Below are 13,409 nucleotides of genomic sequence, written 5' to 3'. Positions count from 1 at the left end.
ACGTCCAGCACGAACGCTGGTCCAGCTGAGGCGCCAGGTGGAAATGGCATGGCAAGCCGTTCCACAGGACTACATCCAGCATCTCTACGATCGTCTCCATGGGAGAATAGGAGCCTGCATTGCTGCGAAAGGTGGATATACACTGTACTAGTTCCGACATTGTGCATGCTCTGTTGCCTGTGTCTATGTGCCTGTGGTTCTGTCAGTGTGGTCATGTGATGTATCTGACCCCAGGAATGTGTCAATAAAGTTTCCCCTTCCTGGGACAATGAATTCACGGTGTTCTTATTTCAATTTCCAGTAGTGTATATCAAACCAAGTGTTCAAACATAGTAAATGGAGCGTTGGAATCGCATTTCAGGGAACTACTGCGAGCAGATATTGGTAACGAAAAATTTAGTCTACTTGTAATCGAATCCACTGACATACGTGTTTTAAAACAGCTTGGATTTTCAATAATACATTACAGTAAATAAGAAAAAATTGTGTTGACATTTTTATCGCCCACTCCTGTCGAAGAAGAAGCTGGGAAAGGTCTGGCCTATGCAGTCATAGTAACTTTAAAACACCACATTCTGAAAAATGAAAATTTGGTTGGAATAGGTACAGACAATGGGCCAGTTATAACAGGAGTGAGCAATGGTCTACACAAAATTTTAAAAACTGATTATGGCCTGCCAAATCTCATACTCGTGCATTGCATACTTTGTTCTTTACAACTGGCACTGAGTCATGCTTCAGAAAACAATATACCCCAAAACACAGATTATGTAATAGGAGAATTCTACAACTGACTTCGACTATCTCCAAGTCATTAAGGTGAATTCAGAAAAATATTTGAAACAATAAATTGCGTCAAAGCACCACTGAAAATACTTGAGTTATGTGTGACTTGACGACTTTCCGTACATCCGACAGTTTGTTGTATTGTACAACAATGAGATGAACTGAAATTGCATTCCTATGTATTTAAAACTAGAGAAAATTGTTATACATCGGAACTGCTCCATTAACAATCTGCAGTACTTAGATTAGTTACAAAGTATTCTAGATGAAGTTCAAACAGCCATGAAAGTACAGGGTTTCCCAAAATAATGTATACACTTTCTGAAACGGAATATCTCTTTAATTAAAGGAGAAGGAAATACAGTCCACTTTTGTGGTATACCTTAAGGTCCAACTAAAAGTGATAAATTTTCGAAATAGCCTCCTTGAGCCACAATACACCATCGACAACGACTTAGAAAAGAGTGACATGCCACCTGTATTCTTCCTAATGGAATAGTATCACATTCCTCCTGAATTTGCTCTCTAAGATCATCCAGTGTATGCGGTCTTGAAGTGTAAACTGTGTTCTTGAGAACACCCAACAGACAGAAGTCTAGAAGAGTTAAATCAGGGGATGAAGCTGGAACCTCCACACTCTCTCTTTGCCCTATCCATCTTGCATGGAATGTGTAACTGACAAATACCCTCACATCAATGTGAAAGAGATGTGGTGCGCCACGCTGCTAAAAAGCAGTAATCTTCATTTTCAAAAAAGTCATTAAGACCAGGAGTTATCACATGCAACATTTCTAAGTAAGAGTCACCTGTAACAGTGTTTTCAGAAGTAGTATAGCCCTATTAACCTTCCAGAAGACAGAGAACACTAGACTCATACACCTGGTAGATTAACATGTCTTTCCTCTGTTATGTATGGGTTCTCACTGGCCCAGTACATACAATTATGGTAGTTAATTGTTGCATTAAGTTTAAAGGTCATTTCATCTGACCGAAGAATTATATCATGGACATTTTGCTGTTCTTCGCATCTGTTAACAAATAACTAACCACTCACAAAATTTACTTCACGTATTGTGATCATCCTCATTAAGAGCATAGACAAGTCTTGGACTGTAAGGCTTTATTTTCTGAGCCCACTGCATTCTATGAACACTGCATTTGCAGGTACCAGTCTTATGAGAGCATTGCCTAGCAGATTTATTCGGGATTGTGTGTATGCCATAATCACTCTATCAACCCTGTCATTGTCTGCTGGACATCTCTTTCTTCCACAACGTCCATTCTTCAAATCTTGTAGTGTTCCTCTGATGTCAAACTTATCTCATATTATTGCAATTGTTACCCTTGGTGGTGATGGTGTTCCAAATTCAGCCCTCCAACATCATCATACCTCACTCACATTCTCTGTTTTCTAGTAACACTTTAGCACACATTTCTGTTGAGCCAACAATAATACCATGTTTACAATCCTGGAACAAATAAAAGTGTTGTGATGTTTTTCATTGCCTTCTGAATAATTACCCGCAATACTGCATTTCTATCTCCTTTAATTAAAGAGATATTCAATTTCAAAAAGTGTATACATTATTTTGGGACACCCTGTATTTTATAGTGAAAACTCTGATTCCACAAAATTGCTGGACATACATACTTTTCTTTTGCAATCAGTTTGTAAAAGAGTGATCTACGAGCCTGTTATTAACAAGAACATCCTAAATGCATCTGTCCAATAATGTCGTCTTAATCCCTTTACTGCTTGCTTTTGAAACCTGTGCTAGCAAGTTGAATATTTTTGATGACAGTATCAAATTGGTAGCAAGACGATATATTGACTTTATAGCGAAGCTTATAAAATAATTACAAAATAGGTTGCCACCTAGTACTGAAATTTTAACTAAGATGAACAAATAATCTGAGAGAAGTATTACAAACTAAAACAAGTAATTCCAGTTTCTTTTATCTAGTAAAAGATTTGGGATATAATGATACCACTGTATTGGAAAAATCTCACAACAATGGAATTACATCTATTTCATTTTATGGCAAAACATCGAGAATACAGTGGATTTTTGGTTTGAAGTTCAATCATATAAAGATCCTGCAAGTCGAAACCTGTTCAAAGAATTATGCACTCTTGCCTTCATTGTATTGTCAGTCCCGCATTGAAATGCAGAGATAGAACGAATTTTTAGTACCATGAATATGGTTCAATCAAAACGTTGCAATTTCCTTTGTCTTACTTCACTGAATTCTATTTTGATGATCAAAAGCACCTCTAAAGAGAATAGGTATAAATGTTTTGGCTATTAGTTACCAATAAATTTACTAAGACTTATTGGAACCAACAAATCACACCCATTTAAGAGTAAATATGATAGTGAAGTTCAGCCATCAGCTTCAACTTTGGGGAAACTTCAACAACCTTCAATCTATTTCACAGTTATGACAATGATGACAATGATTTGTTTTGTGTTCTTTTCTTTGATTACATCACATGATATTCCTTACTGGCGATGGTTTTTCATTCCAATCATGCAAGGAATACCATCATGAAATACCCAAAACGAACGAAGAGTATGTGAAGTAGCCAATTTGTCTGCCACATCGTGGACGTAAATCGAGTCTTCAGTTTCGTACAGGTAGGAAACGGCTGTTACTATACTTCACATGTTCTTCCTATCCTAAATGCATACATCATCAGGGAGAGGGCAAGTCATGCACCTCTGGAAAGCTATGCAGTGTTTGTGTTACAAAGAATCGATGTTTTCTTTGGTGTGCAAAGTACCAGTTTTATCACGTTACGATTTGTCGCCATAGTTTACAGTACAGAAACATGCACAGAGAATGTACAGCATGCACTAGGGATTTATTACTTACATTGGGGCCGTAACATCATTGCATTCTGCATGACTAATAGGTCGGAAGCCGCAACACTCTATGTGTTTATGTTCTCTCTTACCAATACCCTCTTGGTACTGACTGCACACACTAAACAATACTTCTGAATTGATAGCACATTTAATTTATGTGAAATGCTTGAAACTGTGTCTGCCTGGAGCTCCATAATGTGTAAACCACATTTCTTCTTCATCAGTGTCTGTTATATTATCACAACACTTTCACATATACTATACACCAGTAAGTGATACTAGCCCCCTCGATATGCGCCCATCTGGAGAGATCTGCACTTCGATGGATGCCGGGAGGAGAATTGGTGCAGAACAGCAGTTACAGACTTCATGAGATGCGGAATGTAGCTGTCTACTTCTGGTCAACTGCAAATTAAATCGACGATTTCCTAACTGTGTGGGAATGCTCTGTGACTCCTGTCTGCATAGGGAAAGATGGGCAATCGCAAACGTAACTTACGTCCTATGATCAAGGTGCTAGAAATAAGTAGATCAGTATATATATATCTGTGTGTGTGTGTGTGTGTGTGTGTGTGTGTGTGTGTGTGTGTGTGTTGCACAGTCATCTGTCTACATTCGCAATCTAGTACATGGTACTTACTAAGTAGTGGAAGGGCAGTTTAGTGATGACACAGAAACTGGGAAGAATGCTTCCACTACTACGATTGCACTATCAACTGTGATGCTTATTACAGTGCATCGGCAGTGTCTCTTCCATCCCATCTGCCCACTGGTACTATGTTGATTGCCACATAATGATTGACTGAAATCACTTGTTTGCGGTAGGGAAAGAGTTTTGGTGGAGGGGCAACAGCTTCCAGGGATGGCTAGCACTGAAACAGAGATTGCATACAGGACCGCAATGTTAGGAATCAGTCGAAAAAGAACACTGAGTCAATTGATACCCTATCACTGTAAAAGATGGGTTTAGATGTAGAGGTCATCAATCATCTTCAGGCAACTGTTTGGAAACGCGCCACAACGCCAGAAAACTCTTACAGATTCCTTATACTGTGACTTTCTTTTATTTCAATCATCACCATGTGATGTCCAGTGCAAAAATACTTATTGTATGTAAAAACTGTTAGTGTTCTGCACTTTACCTGTTTTCTGCTTCATGTCACTCACTCACCGACCCCCTCCCATTAACTATTGTACCACTAACGCCATGCTGAAATAAAAAAAAATCATGCAAATCAATTATGCACATTAATTAAACTGATATCCTTCACGTGTGTGGAGTAGTATTTTTATTTCCCAGCATCCCATTGGTGGAGGAAATCGATGCAGTACAGTTTAAACACAAGTCGCTAGTGAAAGACACATACCGCCAATCGACGGCCGACACTGCCTCTGCCGACTCCGCACATGTGCCCTGTAAGGCCAGCTGGACACAAGACGCCACCAAAGTGACGAAAGCCGGGGCGCGAGCCAGCGCTCTCACGACACTGCTGCCTGCAGCCAGCTGGTGAAAGTCGCGTCAATATTCGGGTATACACTTAGAATTCTTCGAGTGCTATACTGACTTCAAATGTCATGTAAATAACAGCCAAGTCTTCCGTTGGCAATCGTAAATTGTCGCAGAAATAATTAACGGTCGCTTTTATTGCTATAGGCGTCGCCATGATGTCTCAGTTTGTCTGCATGGAAATTCTCGCCCTACCAGGACCTGTTTACAAAAACATTCCAGGATAACACTGAACACATTCTTTGTGATGGTCCTAACGAGGCATCCCATGCTACCCTTCCTGGAAATCGTGACATCCTGCTTTCAACATATGTCTCGGAAATGCTAAATATTCTAACCGCTAAAATCCTTCATCATGTATGTGCACACTTAGGAAAATAAGAATAATCGTAAAAGCATTCTTGTTGTTTAGAAAGAGAGCAATGTCTAAGCACAGCTGGGAAAATCAGAACAATTACACAAACATAAGTCGAAGCACTGTCCTGAAGAAGAGAAAAATGGCTGGAATTGTGAGTGCCCTACAGCTGCTGGAGATGTCATAATGCCACAATGGCGGATGAGGAATGGCATCACACCTTAGATACCTTGTCCCCACCTTGCTAGAACCAGTCTGTAGAGGCTCCTATATCACAGCACAAAGAATGCTTTGTGAATGAATAGAGCACTCTGATTGACTGTTACTGAATTTTTTTTATTTTATTTACATGTCAAATTCCTTAGGATGAAATTGAGGAGCAAATCTCCAGGGTCATGGTACGCATCAGTACATGAAATTACAACATAAAAGTAATAACAAATAAAACTAAATTTTAATGAACCCGAAAAAAGTCAGTCCCGCAAGTTTACGAAAATGCAATCAACAATACAATAAGAAACAGCTTAATTTTTCGAGGAACTCCTCGACAGAATAGATGAGTGACCCATGAAGAAACTCTTCAGTTTAGATTTGAAAGCGCGTGGATAACTGCTAAGATTTTGAAATTCCAATGGTAGCTTATTGAAAAAAGATGCAGCAGTATACTCCACACCTTTTTACTCCAGAGTTAAGGAAGTCCGATCCAAATGCAGGTTTGATTTCTGCCGAGTATTAACTGAGTGAAAGCTGCTTATTCTTGTGAATAAGCTAATATTGATAACAAGAAATGACAGTAAGGAATATATATATATATTGAGAGACCAATGTCTAAATACCAGACCCAGACTCGTGAACAGGAGTCGACAAGAGATTCATGATCTTACTCCACTCATTGCCCAAACAGCCTGTTTCTGAACTAAAAATATCCTTTTAGAATGGTAAGAGTTACCCCAAAATATAATACCATATGACATAAGAGAATGAAAATAAGCAAAGTAGACTAATTTTCGTGTCCAACAATCACTCAATTCTGATACCATGAGAATAGTAAAAATGGCAGTATTAAGTCTTTGAACAAGATCCTGAACATGGGCTATCCACAACAGCTTACTATCTATCTGATCACCTAGAAATTTGAACTGTTCAGTTTCACTAATCATATGACCATTCTGTTAAATTAAAACATCAGGTTTTGTTGAATTGTGTGTTAGAAACTGTAAATACTGAGTATTCTTGTGATTTAGCATCAGTTTATTTTCTACAAGCCATGAACTTAGGGCATGTACTGCACTATTTGAAACTGAGCCAATGTTGCACATAACATCCTTTACTACCAAGCTAGTGTCATCAGCAAACAGAAGTATTTTAGAGATACTCGAAATACTAGATGGCATATCATTTATATAAAGTGTTAAAATTTGTGCTTCTTGGTCTGAAAGGCCATTCACCCTTTTACTAACAGAATGCCCGTCTAATAATGAAGAATGAATAAAAAGATTGTCTATGGCTGTGCTACTGTTGCCTAGGAACCTAGATGAAAAAAAAAAACAATCTGCATGAAATCATATGAATTTAGGAGATCTACCAACATCCTCTTTCTTGCACCGCCATATACAAAATTTATATTGAAGTCATCACATATAACTAGTTTCTGGTACTTCCTACAAAGTGAATCAAGAACCCTCTCTAGCTTGAGCAAAAACGCTCTGAAGTCAGAGTTAATCGATCTATAAACAACAATTACAAGTTTCACTAAATTCAACTGCACCTGAACAACATTCAAATATCTGTTCAGTGCAGTGTCGTGATACGTCTATGGACTCAAATGGAATACTTTAATGTACGTACCCACTCCCCCACCCTGCAAGGAATTCCTTGAGAAACAGCCAGCTAATCTGTATCCTGGTAAAGGAAGCCTCTGAATTGTCAAATTATTTAAGTAGTACTCTGATATACCAACAATTTCACATCTATAAGTAGTTCACTAACTTTATCTCTAATACCTCTTATATTTGGATGAAATTGCTAATTCCTTCTCTACATGGAAATATTACATCGTTGGAAGGTGAACACTTAGTTAGAGGGACTTCCTTTAAAGCTGGTGTACCTATCAGCTGCCTTCAATCTAAAAAATGTGCTGCTCTAACAACAACTACTACAGGAATTTTTCCATGAGTAATCCCACCACAACCACCCACTACTCTGTCACCTAAAAGCTTAGCCAGCCTCCACTTCCCATACCTATTGAAGTGTAGGCCATGCCTAGTGAAACCTGATCTACTGATAGACCCAACTGGCACCACTGAGATGTGACGTATGCCCTCTGACATCAGCCCCCTCCCCAGCCCCACATTAAGTCGCATTAAGGTGAGGTCGATCATGACACTGACACAGTTGCACAAAATGCACTTTAGTGCCACCAGTTTGAGTAGCTGTCTTTACCAGCTCGGCACCTACATCATATTCCCCATCCCTATCAAGACTGTTCCCTGCTCCACCCGCTATCACTAGCTGATCCTCCTTCGTAAAATTCCTACATAACTCCCCTATGTTGTCAGTCACCTGAGCCAAGCCTGCACTAGACTTCACAACGCTGGCGACCTGGTACTCACTCCCCAACACTTCCTGCAACTGCTGGCCCATGCCTCTACCATGAGATCTACCTAGCAACACAACCTTCTTTCTGTTAGACTTTGCTACTGACCTAGGCCTCGTAACTGCTGAGGACTGCTGCATGTTCCCTATATATACAGCTACAAGAGGCTCCTCTCCACTCAACTCTGACAGTTGGTCAAATCTATTGCATATATGCAAAGTAAAACTGTCTGAATACCTCCTCTTCCTGCCTGCCTTCTTGCCAGCTGCCACTTCCCATTCCCCACCACCCTTCACCCACCTCAACCTATCTAGTTCCTCCTCTGCGCATTGTAACTGCACCTGAAGGGCATAGATCATATGCCCTGCTCCTGTATCAATTTCTTTCTACTACAGATTCTGCATTCCCAGGAGAGGATCTCACTTCCCCACTGCATTCCCCCCAATTAAAATACTTTGAACCAATCCCGCACCATAACCGACTATTCACAAACCTACGACAGAGCCCACACTTCTCACTCATGGTAACGTTTTAAGTAGACTGTTAAGGTTTTTATGTTGGTAACACCACGTAGCGCTCTATATGAAAATCACTGACTGTGCTGTGTGAAGTCTGTGGCTGGTCTCCCTTGTTGCAATATTGACATTGTAGTGTTGGGCAGTTGGCTGTTAACAGCACAGTTGCACAGTTGGAGGTGAGCCGCCAGCAGTGGTGGATGTGGGGAGAGAGATGGCTGAGTTTTGAGAGCGGATGATCTGGATGTGTGCCCATCAGAGACAGAAAATTTATAAGACTAGATGTCATAAACTGATATATATATATATATATATATAATGACTTTTGAACACTATTGAGGTAATGCATTGTTTGTTCTCTATCAAAATCTTTCATTTGGTAACTATGCCTATCAGTAGTTAGTGCCTTCAGTAGTTTGAATCTTTTATTTAGCTGGTATTAGTGGCGCTCGCTGTATTGCAGTAGTTCGAGTAAGGAAGATTTTTGCGAGGCAAGTGATTTGTGAAAGGTATAGGTTAATGTTAGTCAGGGCCATTCTTTTGTACAGATTATTGAAAGTCAGATTGTGTTGCGCTAAAAATACTGTGTGTCGGTTTAGTGTTGATCAGAATAAGTAAAGAGAGTAATGTCTGAGTACGTTCAGTTTCCTCAGCTGTTTGAAAAGCAAATAACATAAGAGGTTTATCAGCACAGTCATTCATTATGTTTTCTAAGGAGACGTTTCATAAGTTTTACAGTTATAAAAAAACAATATGTCTACATTACCAAAGTTCGGTTACACCGGTAGAACTATTTATAGAACTGACAATAATGGTCTCGAAATTTTCTGCCTACTAAGAGAGCAACTACTTGTATTAATACTACTACACAACAGCTAATACCAGTAGCAACAAAACATCACCAAATTATTAGCTAAAAACAAAAAACTCAAGTGGGCATTGCAACGCTAAACGAAGTTAAAACACTGAATGAATATTTTACTGAAATATTTCACTAGAAACAATAAGAAACGTCAGTTGAAAACTAAAGCACGAAATTTACAAAACGACATAAATGCACAGAAAACTCTAAAAAACACAGCGAGCAAACGATTCAAAAAGTTTATTAAATTGTTATTTCGCCACAAACGGCACGAAACACTGCTGAAAACTATTAAATTTACTAACTGTATAACATTGCACAAATAAGTTTGTCTGAACTTAGCTTTATAACCACTACAGCTGCAGTGCATGCCGCAAAATGTAAACACACTACTGAGGCCCATTTTACCTTCCAAATTACTAAAGCTGCCAGTGTGGGAGCACTGTCTACGTTTTTTTTCTGCAGCCGAGGCTTTCAGCGGCACAACTGTTTTGTACGGATCGTCATATTGCGCTGACAGTTAAACCTTGCAAAAGTGGTCGACAGATCGTCAAATATGAGAAGACACTTCCTCAATTACACTGTTCGGCCACTGACGATGGAACTTGAATATTACAGTGTAAAACCGATCTCCAACCCAGCTATATATCCCCACATACTGTAGCAATGTAGTAAACATGCAATTTGTATCCCGCGCAATACAAAATCATCACTTCTACATCCTGCGTATATCTAGCGACTACCAGACACTCGTACATATACCGTTAAGATTGTTGTACTAAGGCTGGGTCGGTTCCCGTCTGCACAAGGGGCGTCACTGTTTCTGGCCCCGAACTGCTTGCTTGCTTGCTTTCTACCCCCACATCTAGATTCTGAGGTTATGATAACATTTGTATGTATGTAAGGTTTGCCAGAATATTACAACAATTACGTGATACTTCTCGATATCAATCACATACCAATATCGCTTGGATAGCAGTATCTCTTGCACAATATAATTCCGAAGATACAGACTTGAAATTATTTCTTTAGAAACCCAAAACTTTATCAAGGTGCAGCGTGCTGTAAACCATTGAGTAACTAGAAACTTACCCCATCTGCTAAGATCTTTACGTGAATACTCGAAAAAAATAGAGGAAGCTGTTGTTTCCACTCACGAATACTGATGTCGGTGTATAACAGATTCAAAATCAACCTTACGATTTACGAAGTCAACTAAGATCTTTCTCATGTATAGTGAACCAGCAAAGTTGTCTTCCACCCATCTTTCGCCTACAAGATTCTCACATCACAGTCTATGTTCTCTCAACCAAATAAAGGTAGGAAATGGGCAGAAGCAGTCAGTCGGACAATTTACATGGGAGGGAATAATAGTCCAGCACTATTACAAGCCCGTATTGATTCTTCTCGAATAGCCACGGAGAGCACAGGCGATCACGAAGGCTGTCCAACATATACTGAGCATTAGTTCGCTATTCACCGCTATTCATCCATATATATATATATATATATATATATATATATATATGACCACTGTACTTACAATTAAATATTACGATTGCAGTGTTAATTGGACGACATTCAATAGTGAGCAAAGTATCGGAAATACCCCCTGCTGACGGCAGTGTCTCTGGAAATAGAGATATCTGTACCATTCTTATAACTTAACATACTTTTACAAGTAAAAAACTATCTTTCATTGCCTTTGCTATCACAGTATCCCACATCAAATCCATACTTTCCTTATGACTGGACATAGTCATTTTCTTTGCACATGGGGGAGCACACACACAGATACTTTATAAGCCGGATGCTCAAGGTGAACCTACCATGCATCCCCTACTACTGAGTATAATACTACGCCAATAACTGATTGCTGGCGTTACGAAACAATACTGAGCGAAAATCAGCGATGGGTGGACATGTTTCATAAGTTTTTCTTGCGAGTGATAACCACTGTATCTTAGAAAGAGTGGTGTAATCGTCTTACAAACCACCAGATGTTAAAAACACGATTACAACGACCATGTTACTGTCACAATCGGTCTTCGTCCTTCCAGCATGCAAAAGTATCCATGTTGAAAGCTATATTGGCTTCATAAATCGAAATACTGCATTACCTCTGAATGAAGCGGTATCACCAGACAAATACAGCGACACTGGATATAGACGGTGATCACCAGAGTATTATCAGACCAACAGTGTGGTTACACGACGACGACGGTGCAAACTTGTAATAAAATCATCATATTTAGAAAGTGGTGCCGCTAAGGAACATGGTATGAAGCCAGTATTTGCAACTCCCTCACGCTGCCACTAGATACGAGGGTCGGAACTTGAATAGTGGCAACTATTTTCTTACAGTTCGTCCAAACCGATACGTGTTCCAAAGTGTTACTGACCTTCAAAGTAGTCACCGGCATTGTGTATATCCCATTGCCATCGATGTAGAAATCCTAGGATCCTCTTAGCAGCGCCAGTTGTGTCGACAGATCGAGCGGCGCAGTCTATTGCGCCACGAATTTGTAGCAGTTCTGAAGCGAATGCCATGAAGCATTTCCTTCAGTTTAGAAATCGAGTTGAACTCACGAGGTCTTACGACAGGGGAGTGCTGTAGGTGGTATAGAACTTAGCATCAGTAACAAGTTGCACTGTACGTGCTTGAGAATTATCCTGCAAAATGATGGCCAGGTCCTGCAGAAAGTGTCATTTCTTCTGTCTCTATGCCGTTCATTTTTGGAACACAACATACGACCAGCTTAGACACAGAAGTGATGATACTTTCTGCAGGAACTGACCATCATTTTGCAGGAAAATGCCCAACCACGTACAGTGCAAGCTGTTACTGATTTGTTTGACTGATGGGGCTGCTAAGTGAGAAGATTCAGTGTGGACGTGTGTTTGCGATGGACCATTATTACCTCCCATGTGAATAGTCCGACTGACTGCTTCTGCGCATTTCCCAGCTTTATTTGGTTAAGAGATCATCGATTGTGGTGAGCACATTTTGAAGGTGAAAGACAGATGGAAGGCATGTTTGCTACTTCTTTAGACATGAGAAACACTTTAGTTGACTTTGTAAATTAAAGGGATGATTTTGAATCTGTTATACATCGACATCGGTATTCGCGAGTGGAAATATTAGTCTCCTCTATTTTTTCGAGTATTCACATAACGATCTTAGCAGATGGGATACGTTTCTAGTTACTCAGTGGTTTACAGCACGCTGCACCTCGCTGAGGTTTCGGGTTTCTAAGGAAACAATTTCGAGTCTATATCTTCGCAATTATACTGTGAAAGCGATACTGCTATGCAAGCAGTAGTGGTATGTGCTTAATATTGAGAAGTATCACGTAAATGTTATATTATTCTGGAACACCTTGTTAAAATAACATGTGTTTTCGTAATCCTAGTGTCCTGAGATGGGGCTGGAAAGCAAGAAAGCAAGCAAGCAGGTCGGGGCCAGAAACAGTGACGCCCTTGTGCTGAGGGGAACCGACCCAGCCTTTGTACAACAGTCTTTGCGGTATATGTACGAGTGTCTGGTTTCCGCTAGCTATATACAGGATGCAGAAGTGGTGATTTTGTATGGTGCAGGATACGAATTGTATGTTTACTACATTGCTACAGTATGTGGGGGTATATAGCTTGGTTGGAGATCGGTTTCACGTTGAAATATTCAAGCTTCCATCATCAGTGACCGAGCAGTGTAACTGAGGAAGTGACTTCACATATTTGACAATCTCTCAACCACTTTTGCAAGGTTTAACTGTCAGTGCAATATGGCGATCGGTACATGATAGTATTGCCACTGAAAGTGTCGTCTGCAGGAAAAAAGGTAGACAAGGCACCCACACTGGTAGCGTTAGGAATTTGGCGGGTAAATTCAGTAAGAGCCAATCAGAGTGCTCCATTCAT

The sequence above is a fragment of the Schistocerca gregaria genome, chromosome 2 (genome assembly GCF_023897955.1).
Source record: "Schistocerca gregaria isolate iqSchGreg1 chromosome 2, iqSchGreg1.2, whole genome shotgun sequence".
Lineage (NCBI taxonomy): Eukaryota > Metazoa > Arthropoda > Insecta > Orthoptera > Acrididae > Schistocerca > Schistocerca gregaria.
The sequence above is the reverse complement of the archived record's forward strand: the minus strand, read 5'-3'. Positions refer to the sequence as shown.